Source organism: Mixophyes fleayi, chromosome 5 (genome assembly GCF_038048845.1).
Source record: "Mixophyes fleayi isolate aMixFle1 chromosome 5, aMixFle1.hap1, whole genome shotgun sequence".
NCBI classification, from domain to species: domain Eukaryota; kingdom Metazoa; phylum Chordata; class Amphibia; order Anura; family Limnodynastidae; genus Mixophyes; species Mixophyes fleayi.
This window is the reverse complement of record NC_134406.1, coordinates 9,350,872-9,366,448: the sequence shown is the minus strand read 5'-3', so window position 1 is coordinate 9,366,448 and position 15,577 is coordinate 9,350,872.

The following is a 15,577-nucleotide window of genomic DNA, read 5'->3' as shown; positions in this document are numbered from 1 at the left end:
GGTTTGCGCATGTGCAGACCTACAGACTGTTAAAACCTTGTTCCTATCCTCATTGGATAATTAATTACTCCTCACTACTTAAGACACCTGTTGCCCTATTACCTTTGCCTGTTCTTGGTCCTCATTCTGTTGAGATACCAAGGAGTTTCCTGTTCGTGCCTATAGTACCTGTTTGCTGTGGACGCTACCTGCACCTGGACAAGTGTCTACTCCACACAAGTGGTTATACATGCCAGCTGTAGACTGTTCCATGCTACCTTGTATTTGACCTGCTCCTGGACAAATCTTCATTCCACATCAGTGGTAATACATGCCAGCTGTAGACTGTTTTATGCTACCTCGTATCTTACCTGCTCCTGGACAAGTCTTCATTCCACATCAGTGGTAATACATGCCAGCCGCAGACCGCTCCATGTTACCTCGTATCTTACCTGCTCCTGGACAAATCTTCATTCCACATCAGTGGTAATACCTGCCAGCCGCAGACCGCTCCATGCTACCTCATATCTTACCTGCTCCTGGACAAATCTTCATTCCACATCAGTGGTAATACCTGCCAGCCGCAGACCACTCCATACTACCTCGTATCTTACCTGCTCCTGGACAAATCTTCATTCCACATCAGTGGTAATACCTGCCAGCCGCAGACCGCTCCATGCTACCTCGTATCTTACCTGCTCCTGGACAAGTCTTCACTCCACATCAGTGGTAATACCTGCCAGCCGCAGACCACTTCATGTTACTTCGTACCTTACCTGCTCCTGGACAAGTCTTCTCTCCACATCAGTGGTAATACCTGTCAGCCGCTGATTACTCCACGCTACTTGTATTCTACCTGCTTCTGGACAAGTCTTCACTTCACATCGGTGGTAATACCTGCCAGTCACAGACTGCTCCACGCTACTTGTATCTTACCTGCTTCTGGACAAGTCTTTTCTCACATCGGTGATAATACCGGCCAGCCGCAGATTGCTTCAGGCTACCTTGTATTCTACCTGCCCCTGAACAAGCCTTCACTTCATGCTAGTGATAATACCTGCCAGGTGCAGCTTACTCTGATTACTTCGTATGTTACCTATTTTCGGGACTGAGTTCTATTGTGCCTCGGTAGTATAGCTGCGAGTCGCTGACTCTTCTACTGCTGTATGATTGGCTGCTCGCATAGACTTCCTTCAGTTGTCAAGCATCTGCCTGTTTTATACTACCTGTGTGCTAAGCACTTGGAACTCTCTCCTCCTATTATTACTGCTCAGAGACTATATATATATATATATATATATATATATATATATATCATTGTCATTCCTTCTTCCATTCAGTTTAAGTAGTGCCGTGTATCTATTGTGCTTAGCTGAACCGTATATTCACCATACTCCCCAGGGGGCCGCGATTCCACTAGAACCCATACTTCCTTGCGGGAGTTCCTGGAGAAGACCAGCTACTGTGTTAGACTCCGTGCCTCTGGTGACTAAGGCTACATCTGGTGAATTCTGGGTAAAACTCCTAGTGCCCGTGACACACAGGTTATAGACCTACTGAATTGCCCCCAAAACACCGCTCAAACCCCCACACACTTCAGGTTTGCCACCACCTATTGAATACAGGCAATAGGACCCCCAATATACTGTCCCACACTGGCACACAAGGCTTCTAGCTGCTCACAGACTAGCAAGACCCACATCAGCAAACAAATTAACTCTTCACACCTCCAGACTGTTACACAAATGTAAATGCAAGCACACACTAAGCTTGTTAATCAAATGTATCACACACTGGCATTCAAAGGGTTAACTTGGTCAAGCTATATTCTTCTTAACAGGCTAATGAATTTGTTAGAGTATCAAGGACGCCACATATTAAATTATAGATTTAATATACAAAAGTGCAGGGCATTTAGATTTAAAGAAAAATAATGAATAAACAATTAATAGATTGACATACACAATCAAAACAGTTTAAAATAAAAGGGGTCACCTTCAGAGTGTCAATTACATGAATTGCATACTCTGTGCCATGGGAAATTGGTAAGGAAGATGGACAGCTTATCAATGTGAATTGATTTCCCAAAAAGTCTGATAATTTGTTGTAACTAGTCTCAGTTTTTTAAAAACACTTCCACACCTGTCTCCGCCCGCAGGGGTTATGTCTGTGATACTTTTTTCAATCACCATGTTGCATGTTGCCTGATTTAATACCCAAATCTACTATGTGATCTAACTTTTCTGTGGAGCGTCACACAGATCCAATTTTAATATTAATAAATCCCTTATGACTTTGTCCATCTTTTTACACCAAATATGATGACATTTTGACAATGTGAGATACTTTTTCCAAAGATATGTGATTTTAGCTGTTCCCGGATACCACCCGTACCTGTCATTCACAACCCTGGTGTGATTTCTTCTCCTCAGTATGGAGTGGCACCCGGATTTCCCAAAATATGAACTATGAAGACATTTTCCTTTGAAGCTCATATTTCTACATACCTGTATAGGCCTTCAAAATGCTGCCTTGGGCTGCAAGGATGTCCAGCTGTGACCGGCCCCACAAAGTCTATTCAGGAGTCCAAAAACAAACTTGTGTCAGGATATATCTCACAGCAAGAGCCCTTTGAAACTGCTACAGGTAACATAGTTATCTTCTCACACTGGGATGTGCAAATACGCATACAACAGACTTTCTTTTTTCACATTTTACACTTTAGTAGCTGAACTTATCAATGGATTCATGTGATATAATATATTAACACTGCAGTTATGATTTATCCCTTATTCCCCACAATTATGTGATGGGTTAAGCCTTATAAATGACTGTAGGTTCTCTATGTTCACGACAGTCTGATTCATGAAAAAACAGCCAGTATTTATCTTATGTGCAAAATAATATTTTTGCTTTGCTCTCCTTAATGATTCAGGTCCTATATGTCATTTAGGTTCAGTAACTCTTTGGCAGTATTCCAAAATATTGTCATCCAAATCTACTGGATAAATTCTCATGTAACACAATTTCTTATCTTGATGATGTGCTAATTCCTATCTTCCTTCTCATTTCGTTCATGTAAAAACTGTTCTCTGTTATCTGTTTGCAAATGGATTTTTACGCTCAAATAGAGCAGTCTGTTTTCAAAAGGCCTAAGTGGCCTACCTGGGGTACATTTTTTCAGCTGAGGAATAGAGAATATACTGAAAGTCTCTTCAGATCTTCTCCAGTCTCAACCTGTTTTGGTTAAGGCCGCGCAATGCATTTTGGGGTTCACAAAATATATATTTGCCAATTTGCAAATTTATTAAAGGTTCTTCAAAATTTCTTCTATTGCTCTTCTATTGTTGCTCCCATAATACCTTTGACCAAGAAAAGAGAGTATACTTGACTATGGATCTCTGATCCGCAAAACCTGGAGCTTTCTCAAATATTTTTCCTGGAATTGCGTGTAGGTGCAGTACTTTTTTAAAAAAATTAAATATCTCGAAAAAATAATCTTTGTAGTTTTTATACTTTTTGCATAATCTAATTTATTTGTTTGCATCCTTTATTTTTATTTCATAAAACTATTTGTGGCCTGGGTGGCTTTTTTTAGTGCCTTTATGTGAGCCTAGGCTCTCTTCTCCCCCCACATATCCATTGGACGAAAGATGGAGCAAATTTAGGCTTTCCTCCAGCCTGTTTCCATCCCTAAAGCTCAATAATGTTAAACTGTACCTTATGTGTAATAAGTCTTATTATTTCTTTTTTCTTCCCACGTTTCCAGATTTACCCATACTTTCCGACTTTTTAAATAAGCTGTCCTGGAGGGTGTCCGCCGAGGTGGCGTGCCCACGTGAATAACGTTGATAGGTCCCGTTCTGTCAATCTTTGCCTTTTTTGACCAATAGCGAGCACGGGGGGGGGGCCACGAGGATGCGTTTAGCCCCACCTCCACCCACTTCACCAACGCAGATAGCTGGATCCGGGAGGTTGCTTTTTCGGGAGTCTGGGAGAACCCAAAAAAAATTCGGGAGCCTCCCGGACAGAGTAGATGACTATGGATTTACCTCTCTTCCTTCCCTTTAGGAATGAAACCTTGAGAGCTTGGGATCCATTGACAAACAAGTAAATGTTCTATTCAGAAATACCTGGCTTACACACGAGTAGAGATGTAATCTTTCTAGGCCAAACAGAGGTCACTAAAATTGTTGATGCCTCTATATTTTCCATTAGTTGGTCAGATCATGCACCAATAGCAGTTGACCTATGGCATCTCCTCTTGTAGCCTTTTTTCTTTAATGAATCTTATTACAAGATAGTGGGGTAAAGCAACATCTTACACAGCTATTTGTGCAATATTTCTTGTTAAATCAGTGGCAAAATATAAATAAAATGACTCTCTAAGAGGACAAGTTAACGGCTTGTGTAGAACCAAAATTGCACATAGGAATATAGGAATAACAGGAATATAGGAATAACAGGAATATAGGAATAATATAAACAAGAGAGTCATTATTATACATGACCCAACAAAAATACTTAGACAATTTAATCACTTTTATCAAAAGCTATATCATGCTCTTAATATCTCAAAACCCAAGCAGACATTACGTAAAGAAATTAACTCATTTCTGTCGGAGTGCTGCCTGCCTAGGCTGGTTCGGTCCAAGGTGGGGCCTAATAATATAATATAAGGTAGGTTGCTGCCACCCCAAAAAAATAGAGACTAGAATATAATCCATAAGTTCAATAAAGGTGTTACAGACCTATCTCCATATTAAAAATTGACATCAAAAGAGTTTTCCCTGAATTTTGGCTACTAGATTAAACCAAGTCTTACCAGAACTTATCTATAATGATCAGGGGGTTTTGTTCCAGGCCATCAGATAAGGGATAATATGCGCCACACAATTGATCTGGATCATCAAATAAATTCCAGAACAAAAATAATAGAGAACGGCCAAAGCTTCCGTCTCCACTTTAATTAAACAAAATGCATAGTACACCTAAACAAGGTGGTTTATGGTGTCTGTCTAACTTAACAATATTTATCCATCCAATGCACCTTTGCGAAGGCGAGATTGTAATGAAAGAGGTGGCTTCTACTATATTTGGTAGACACCTGCCAAGATTTGGGGGTAAGTTTATCAAGCTGCGGGTTTAAAAAAGTTGGGATGTAACTAATCAGACTCTAGTTGTCATTTTGTAGAATGTGCTAAAACAATGATAACTTGGGGCCTGATTCATTATGGATCTTAACTTGAGAAACTTCTTATTTCAGTCTCCTGGACAAAACCATGTTACAATGCAAGGGGTGAAAATTAGTATTCTGTTTTGCACATAAGTTAAATACTGACTGTTTTTTCATGTAGCACACAAATACTAGATAGCTTATTTGTACACTGAAATTTAAAGTTGATATTTGTGCGTTACATGAAAAAACACTCAGTATTTAACTTATGTGCAAAACAGAATACTAATTTGCACCCCTTGCATTGTAACATGGTTTTGTCCAGGAGACTGAAATAAGAAGTTTCTCAAGTTAAGATCCTTAATGAATAAGGCCCCAAAATATGATTGGCTGCTACAGGCAACATCTCCACGTTTTCAAACCCCCAGTTTGATAAAATTTACCCCCATGTACTTTATGGAATGAAATGAAAGATGCACTTGAGAACATTTTACAGATAAATAATTGTTTGTAGCCCTGGTCAGATCTCTTCAGTTGAGTCACCGATAAATTAGCAATTCATGTTTTTTTATGAGGCAACATGTATAATTGCAAAATTTTGGAAACAGCCTAAACCACGTCCTATTCAAGCTGTGAAGAACATAATCTGGTTTATAGCTGCCATGGAGAAGATGACTCATCTCGTACATGATAAAGTGGATACATTTACCTGAATATGGTTTATGTCGTTATTTAATAGAATTATTATGTGTTCTTTGTGGCTTGCTTAGTATCCTTCAATTAACCCCTTACCTTACACTCACCCCAGAATCAATGGGATCTAGGTTTCAGAAATAATCTCTGGTGACTGACTCCTTCTCCTTATATCTTATATCTTTTACTTTTCAATATCTTCACTTCTTAATAAAACTTCTTGTATAGGATGATACAAAGACTACACATTGAAGATGCCAATTACATTATGTTTTATTTCACTGTATTTATCCTAATCGTACATGTTTCTCATATTTTTATATTGTCATCTTGAAATAAAAAAGTTAAAATAATCTAAATTATGTTAAAGTTTTATATAAACAATTCCTTTATTTCCTCAAACATTCACAAAGTGGTCAAGGGAACAAATAAATGGTAAGTACATGTTCACTTTCTAACAATGATATACCCAAAGTCTTATTTTAGGTGGTGGTTTCTCAAATTGTATACAATATTCTGGATGGAGCTAACCGTGAGTAAACAAGCAGAGGAATGTAGTCCTCCGGTTAACTCCATGTGTCGGATTACTGCGGGTAAACAAGCTGAAGTTGTAATATCTCTTCTGGTTTCATGATTAAGGGCCAAGTGGATTGGGACATCCCTGCTGAGGGTTCTCCCACTGTCAGCTGTATGTGTCCATTATGTATTCTTTATTAACAGTTAATTATTGGTAACGTATAATAGTATTTAGCACCTACATATTACCATGTGCTCTACACAGAATATTTAATTATTCACATCCCCTGTTGAGCTTACAACCTACATTCCCAAAACACACAACACATACACATGTTTTAATTACATTGTGAGGACCCATGTCTGGAACATGCCTTATAGGGAGACCTGTTTCTTGATAAACTGTCATCATCATCATCATCATCATCATCATTTATTTATATAGCGCCACTGATTCCGCAGCGCCGTACAGAGAACTCACTCACATCAGCCCCTGCCCCATTGGAGCTTACAGTCTAAATTCCCTAACATACACACACAGAGAGACACACAGACAGACAGACAGAGAGAGACACAGACTAGGGTTAATTTTTGAGAGCAGCCAAATAACCTACCAGTATGTTTTTGGAATGTGGGAGGAAACCGGAGCACCCGGAGGTAACACACGCAAACACGGGGAGAACATACAAACTCCTCACAGATAAGGCCATGGTTGTGAATTGAACTCATGACCCCAGTGCTGTGAGGCAGAAGTGCTAACCACTGAGCCACCGTGCAAGATAATGGAATGAGCATGTTTAGGAGCTGTTTTATAACCACATTACTTGAGATTTTCAGTTTGACCTAGACCAAAACATTTCACTGCCTTGTGGGGACAGTTTTATGTATTTCAGCCATCTGCGGACATCCACACACCCACATACACTGACACCTAGCCATAGGTAGTCAAATAGGCTATAGTCAACCACTGTGTATTGATTCAACTATTTGTATTACTCTTTATAGTTGTTATCCAGTTCTTTATGTAGAATTTCACAGCTAACCAGGTTTTGAACTTTAATTGCGGATGGCTCAGCCGTGATGCGTGTGATACAATTCTGCTTGCCGGGCACCCTGCATGTCTGAATAAACTTTATCATGTGTTTCTCCATAGCTTTGATCTATTCTCTGTTCCAGGTTTTTGTTCCAAACTTCTTTACGGCTTGAAAAAACCCCACAATTGCCCCTTACAGATGAATTTGCTAATACAGAGAAAACAACAAGCCTTGAGTAACAAAATATTGTGCTACACCAACCTTTGGATGCCTTAGTTGTGCTTTGGTCCTGTGTTGCTGGAAACTTACATTGTCTCACTTGTCTCTCTGTTCAGGGGATTGGCAAATAATAGTAGACTTCCCATTTCTCAAAGTTTCTGACGGATATATCATGTTTACTTACATCTGATCCAACCCTGTTGTAGAGATGCTGCCCCATCTGAAGGACGCATCTGTCATTTTTATTTTGTGAATAAAATCTCATCTTTGGTCATGTCATTCGAAAGCTTCCAAAAACCACCATTCATGACAGTTGGAACAGGCTGAACAAAGGGTCACAGAGAGTGGACATCTCTTCATGTGTTACCGCGGGTATTTTCTTGCAAACAAGCTTTGGCAAGCGACACAGTGCATGAAACCTTTGGGGACTGCGTGTTTTTCTGGCTCTACGCATGGTATCGGTACACCGCGTCCTGTCCTTGCTACCTAGGAGTTGTATGCAAGCTTGTTTCTATTCTGAAGATGTTCAAATTGGGTGCGGATTTCCTTCGAGTGCTTGGGAAATCGAAGTACCCGAGCAGCTTTACTCTCATTATGACGAACACGCCCAATATGCCGCTATTTTTGAGACAGGTTTCTCACAGTATAAGCAGTACGGCTTTCTTTTATACGCTCTGGATCCATCAATTGTTTTTCGAAACGTGTTTGTATGGACCCTGCATCGGATTTTGGCCCTTCTGTGTTTGAAATACTGTTTCCATCAGCTAGAGGAACACTGTGTGTAGAACAAGTCTCCGTGTTCTTTGTGTGTGTTCCGCATCTCTGCAATGGTGTCTCAAGAATAAAGGCTCAAATGAGGTTTGAGGTTACCATAGGTTAAAAATTGGGCAGACTAGATGGGCCAAGGGGTTCTTATCTGCCGTCAAATTCTATATTTATATATTTGTCATCACTGCTGTTGCTGGTGTCTGAACCACTCTCTTCTGAAGGGCCATACTCTTCTCCACTGTTCTCCAGGCTATAATCAGAGCTGCCTCCAACGCCTTTAAGGATATTCATATTTAGACCCCATTCCTATGTCATACTCCACCGTTCCTACCTTCCTTTCAGCAGGAGGAGGCTGTAATAATCTCTCTTTCTGATTCCCATTATGGGTAATCATGAGGGAAGCATTACCCTTCTCTACCGGTGCACTGAGGACCCTGGTAGTTCTGTGACGCAACAGAGGACCTCCACAGCTCACTTACTCATATGTGTGTATGAGCCGCTCTTGCTCTGGTGGCCAGTAGTAGAGTGCACACACTTTCCCCTCTGCAGCATAAACACACACACACTTTTTGTGTCTCCTTGGGACATGTCATATTTTGATGCTGGGTATGAAGGTCTCCTGCCTTGACTATCTTAGTCAGTTTCATGGGAACCTCCCTTTGTGTCCCCAATATGGTTGAGGTCCTCACAGCATTGGTGTGTAAACAGGTCAATGTCCCCACAATATAGCAATACAAGTACACACACACATACATACACATGCACACTAGCACACACACACACACACACACAAACACATTAATTTCGTCTTTCCTAAACATCTTCCAACATTTTTTTCACCCTCTACTTTATACGCAGTGATAGTGCCCCCTCCCCTCCCCCATTGCACACTCTATTCTTTATACAATATTGACAATTCATACCACTTTTTCTTTTTACTTCATATTTTTCACAGTCTGATTTTGTTCCCCACAAATCCTGATTTACTCCATATCTATCATTTCCCCTTATCTGTTCTTATTTTTATTTATTTTTTTTATGTTTTTTTTTTTATTCTATTTGATTTTATTTGACATTGATCTATTTTTATTTATTCTTCTTATATGTTTGTTTACTTTCTACCTAAATTTCTACTTTATTTCTATCTCAACACTTCCTTTTCAATTCATCCTACATTTGAGTTCTCAATTCTACCTAATTCTTTCCTTATCCAAATGCTCACACCTATCCAATAGAAAGCTTATTTTTATTGCACTGATTTTTTTATACGCTTTTCCGTAGTCCTCAAGAATATTTAATCTTGTGCCTTAACTCCAGCTCTCCTCCTCAATCATACAGACCCTCCCGGCTCCAGCGTGACATCGCAACAGAAATCCACCTACAGGACATCATGACGTCACATACAGTGGTTCTTGGTGATGAATTGGTAAGTATCAATTTCACTAGTTTGGTGGAGAAGCCCTGACCATAATAATAGTGCATCTGTCACATAGCAGCATTACCTGATTGGCCTATTTTTTATTTTACCTCCTGGCCTGTTCGCCATATAGTGACTCACAACCTATTGGAGTCCAATAGATTTGTGTAGAGTTCTTTTTTGTCCTTCATACATATGTATCATATCTTCACATTCCCCTTATTATTTAATTCAGTACTAATATAAATTCAAATTGTTTACACTTGTCATTATCTATATCGGTGTTCAAATATCAAAGCAACACATTACTCAGTATCTCACCTGACTTGTTTTTATTACATTTTCCTCCAATTGTCATTAGTGGTATTAGTTATTGAAGTGTACAATTAGGGAAGGGAACAGAGAAAATTGGAGCTGGGATCTTGTGAAAAGAAGCAAATCACAATTTACAATCAGAACATTAAAAACAAATTTCACCGTTAATAACAAATCTTTAGCCAAAATGTTGCCAGAATACGGCAAACAGAATTTTTGGGCTTTCATACAACCCAAGTGTTGCCCTGCATCATCGACCTCTGTTACCAGCTTCTGTTGGTGGTAAGAGAGTGATTTTACCTGGCAACTTGGAAATGTAAGGTGACATTGGGGCTTGACTTTATTTCAAACAACTAGTTTACTTTCCTTTTTCATAACGCATGTGCATAATTATGTTTAAGTGTATCATTTCTAGAGTATTTGCACCTAAAATATTATAACATACTGGTAGGTGAATTGGCTGCTATCAAAATTGACCCTAGTCTCTGTCTGTCTGTCTGTCTGTCTGTCTCCCTCTCTGTCTGTGTGTGAGTGTGTGTCTATATTAGGGAATTTAGACTGTAAGCTCCAATGGGGCAGGGACTGATGTGAATGAGTTCTCTGTACAGCGCTGCGGAATTAGTGGCGCTATATAAATAAATGATGATGATGATGATGATTTGGAAAGGTCTAATTTCCTCCTCCAAGGTACTAGGAGTCAGGTCATAACGGGAGGCTAAAAAGTTCTTTCTCTACTTTCCCCTTGATCTTTTAAATACCTTGTCCTTCATTAAGGATCTTAACTTAAGAAACTTCTTATTTCAGTCTCCTGGACAAAACCATGTTACAATGCAAGGGGTGCAAATTAGTTTTTTGTTTTGCACATAAGTTAAATACTGACTGTTTTTTCATGTAGCAAACAAATACTTGATAGCTTATTTGTACACTGAAATTTAAAGTTGATATTTGTGTGCTACATGAATAAACAGACAGTATTTAATTAATGTGCAAAACAGAATACTAATTTGCACCCCTTGCATTGTAACATGGTTTTGTCCAGGAGACTGAAATAAGAAGTTTCTTAAGTTATAATCCTTAATGAATCAGGCCCCATGTCCTGAAAAAAATGACAATTCTTTTTGCAGAGGGGATACATAATCTAGAGCATGAACATCATCCACCAACCTTGTACCATTTTTCTGTGCACAAAATCCAGACACAGCTCTGTATCACTTGATAGATAACCCACAGACGCACATTTGTGACGTCACAATGACAATTTCAGGACTCTTGATCAGTTCTGCTTCCCTGTTTGTAACCATTTTGGAATTCTACCCTCTAGACATGTTTTGCCTATAGTTGCCCTTCATTGTGCAAATATTTTCATGATAATAATTTCATGTCAACATTCCTGCAAACTCCATTTAAATATCTTGGTTAAACTGTTTATTTAAAATGTGAGTAAAATTGTTTTGTTTTTGTTGTCATGTGAACCATGATATTTGTATGTCCCCACGATAAATGCATAATATTTAGATTTAACATTTTTATTTTCTTAGTCATAAGGAAAAACATGTCACACAGACCGCTCTGGCGCTGTGAAAACCTGATCTCTTTCATATCGTGCTGTGTACATGCTGTTTTTGAAACAAAACATCCCTATTTCAGCAAGACAAAGACAGTGAGCTCAGACAAGTTCAAAGCAGGCCATGGATAGCGTTCTCGCATAGGATGTGTAGGTCTAAGCTGCGGGACGGTATTTGAAGCTCTGTGTTCTGAAAAAACCTGGAGGTTGTTCTTGTGCAGACTTGCAGGTATACAGCACATATCACCTACAATAGCTAATTGTAACAGCTAAGCTTGCAGGCGTTTTCATGGCTGAGAAATAGCAATGTGGCAACAAACACGTGAAGTGTGCAAGATGAATGCAGCCATTAACGTAAAGCAACAGATGAAGAGATAAACTTAACACGCCAAGAATTTACAGTGTATCATAATATTGGCAGCACAAGTAATTTAAAGATAAAATCACTAGTTGTTACGTAGATCAGACAATATTAAAAGCTATCAGCATATTTCCACTCTATACATCTAGCTATCGCCAATAATTTTAGGCAGAAAATACGTAATCATTCAAATCAGTCCCATTGGAGCTTAGAATCTAAAATGAGCACAAAACACACAAAGACTATGGTCAGTTAGTCCAGAGCTGTAACTAGAAAGTTTAGTGCCCAGGGCAAGCAAGAGCACTAGGAGTTTTTTTGAACGACAAGTTCCAGCTTGCCTTCTGGTAGAGCATGCTGTGCTATGTAGTTCCGCAACACTTAAGAGCCAGAGGCACTGATAAAACTGTAACTGAAGGCCCACTTACCTTGCAGTTGGACTTCTGGCCTGTCTGCTTCTCCTCTGTAGCTTCTTTGGAGCAGTGCAGGGGAGCGGAGTCCATCCATGTGGGAAGCTTGTATTCTTCCCTGTCCGCTTCTCCTCTGTAGCTTCTCGGGATCAGTGCAGGGAACGGAGTCCATCCATGTGGGAAGCTTGTATTCTGCCCTATCCGCTTCTCCTCTGTAGCTTCTCTGGATTAGTGCAGGGAACAGAGTCCTTCCGTGTGAGAAGCTTGTATTCTGCCCTATCCGCTTCTCCTATGTAGTTTCTCTGGAGCAGTGCAGGGGAGCGGAGTCCATCCATGTGGGAAGCTTGTATTCTGCCCTGTCCGCTTCTCCTCTGTAGCTTCTCGGGATCAGTGCAGGGAACGGAGTCCATCCATGTGGGAAGCTTGTATTCTGCCCTATCCGCTTCTCCTCTGTAGCTTCTCTGGATTAGTGCAGGGAACAGAGTCCTTCAGTGTGAGAAGCTTGTATTCTGCCCTATCCGCTTCTCCTATGTAGTTTCTCTGGAGCAGTGCAGGGGAGCGGAGTCCATCCATGTGGGAAGTTTGTATTCTGCCCTGTCTGCTTTTCCTCTTTAGCTTCTCTGGAGCAGTGCAGGGGAGCAGAGTCCATCCACGTGGGAAGTTTGTACTCTGCCCTGTCTGCTTCTCCTCTGTAGCTTCTCTGGAGCAGTGCAGGGGAGCAGAGTCCATCCACGTGGGATGTTTGTATTCTGCCCTGTCTGCTTCTCCTCTGTAGCTTCTCTGGAGCAGTACAGGGGAGCGGAGTCCTTCAACGTGGGAAGTTTGTATTCTGCCCTGTCTGCTTCTCCTCTGTAGCTTCTCAGGATCAGTTGCAGGGGAACGGAGTCCATTCACGTGGGAAGCTTGTATTGCTACACAAAGTAAATATGCTATGTAATCACAAGTCTAATATTTTAAGGTCTCTCCCTATATTAAGACCCATGTAACAAGAACTACATTTTAAAAAAATGTTTATTGATTATTTGTGTTTTTATTGCAACATAATATTGATAAGGCTAGTCTAAACTAAATGACCAGGGATCTTGATCAATGTTATTTCTGTAAAAATAAATAGAGATCCAATTCAAAGATATAGAGGTCTCTTTATCATGAACAGCCCCTTCATGGCGATATGTAAAAAAATTTCAATGTCACCTATTAGGGGAATAAAAAAAATCCCTTATTACCAAAATGTATTGATACAGCAGCTAATCTGCTGCACAGCGATACTGGCCGAGAGAGATCAGGCTTACTCCCCAGGCCAGTCTTTGCAGATGGGCGCATGTGTGACCCACCCTGCCAGATTTGGAGTTTAATTTTTTTTAAAAGTTTAAAAATAGATCAAATTAATTTTAAAAAAAATTGTAAAACCTTTTATATATTAAAAAAAAGCTTTACTCAAATAATAAAGCACGTTTTAAAAATGATTTAATCTCTTATCGCCACCAAGAGATGGTGATTACAGAACACGTATTGTGGTGGTACAAGTAAAGCTAAGGTTAAATTCACAGTGGAAGCCTTAACTTCAGCTGGCGGATCTTATCACCATCAGGGTTATAGCTGGCGATAATCCTTTGATGTATAGGGTGAAACGGAAAAAACTTTATCACTGGCAAAAACTTCCAATATCGTTGGTAATAGGGATTTTCATCCTTTAATAAATCTGCCCTTTAGTACACACAACTTCAATGAGAACTCCCTGTATAAAAAGTGCATGTGATAATAAGGTTATGAGCTTGATATAATGTATGTATAAATTATTCAAATGAGAAGATTGTGCTTACCAGCCTTCCTCATCATCATCATCATCAACATTTATTTATATAGCACCAGCAAATTCCGTAGCGCTTTACAATTGGGAACAGACATTGATAAGCTTACAATCATCCATCTCCCTCCGATCAACAGTCACCAGGACTACATTGACATAAGCAGAAGAGGAAGAAGGTAAGTGGAGGAGGGGAGACGGGGCAAAAGTGGGTGTTGGGGACAAATGGTATTAGAAGCTGGGGAGATAGATAAAACAAAGGGTGGACAAAGAAACACGGGGAGACAGAGTTGCAAACAATTAGTGCAGAGGCACACACACACACACACAGAAAAATCACCAAGGAGGAGCTGAAACAGGGGGTGATAGTGACAGATCGACAGACATATGGTGGGGGAGTGAGGGGGTTGGGGTGGAAGTATACAGACAGCAGAAAGATAGAGGAAGGGGGTGATCTGTCCAGGAACCATGCAGAGAGGTCAGAAACCATGCAGAAAGGTCAGGAACCCTGCAGAGAGATCAGGAACCATGCAGAGAGGTCAGGAACCAAGCAGAGAGGTCAGGAACCATGCATAGAGGTCAAGAACTATGCAGGGAGGTCAGGAACTATGCAGGGAGGTCAGGAACCATACAGAGAGGTCAGGAACCATGGAGGGAGGTCAGGAACAAAACAGAGAGGTCAGAGTGCTGCCTTTACTCAGCATGCGACCAATTGTACAAAAGATATGAGGGCGATTGTGCTGGCGTTCCCAGAAGACTTGCCAGCTGGGCATATTGTACATAGTTAAATAATACAAACAGCGGACAGCAGTCGTGCTCCTTCGGCTTTACGCCATAGTTACAGTCTTGAATTTCCCAGAAGCCAATTGACCTTCCTGTATGTTTTGGACTATAAGAGGAAACCGGAGCAGTAGGAGGAAACTCACACAGAAATGGCCCTGGTCGGAATTGATATAAATTGTTTAGCTGTGCTCCTCACAGTGATTATAGGACTGGTACTTGGTGATCACATCTGTGTTATGACAATATCTCTGAACAGAAGCAAATATTTTTGTTTTTTTTCCATTTCTGGGATTAATACATATCTGAATAATGGGTTTTCTGATAAGAGATCCCATACATCTATAATAAATGGTTTAACAATACCTACAGCTTCTCTGCTTCATTACTATATCCCAGTTACTTCAGCGCACAATACACCCAGGGATGGTCATAACTAAGACAATCATTAACTTCAAAAGCCACTTGGCACTGCTGCCCACTCTTTTGTTTTTGTATCCTTTAAAAAGTACCCAGGGTGTGCATGGCAACAGCGTTTGCC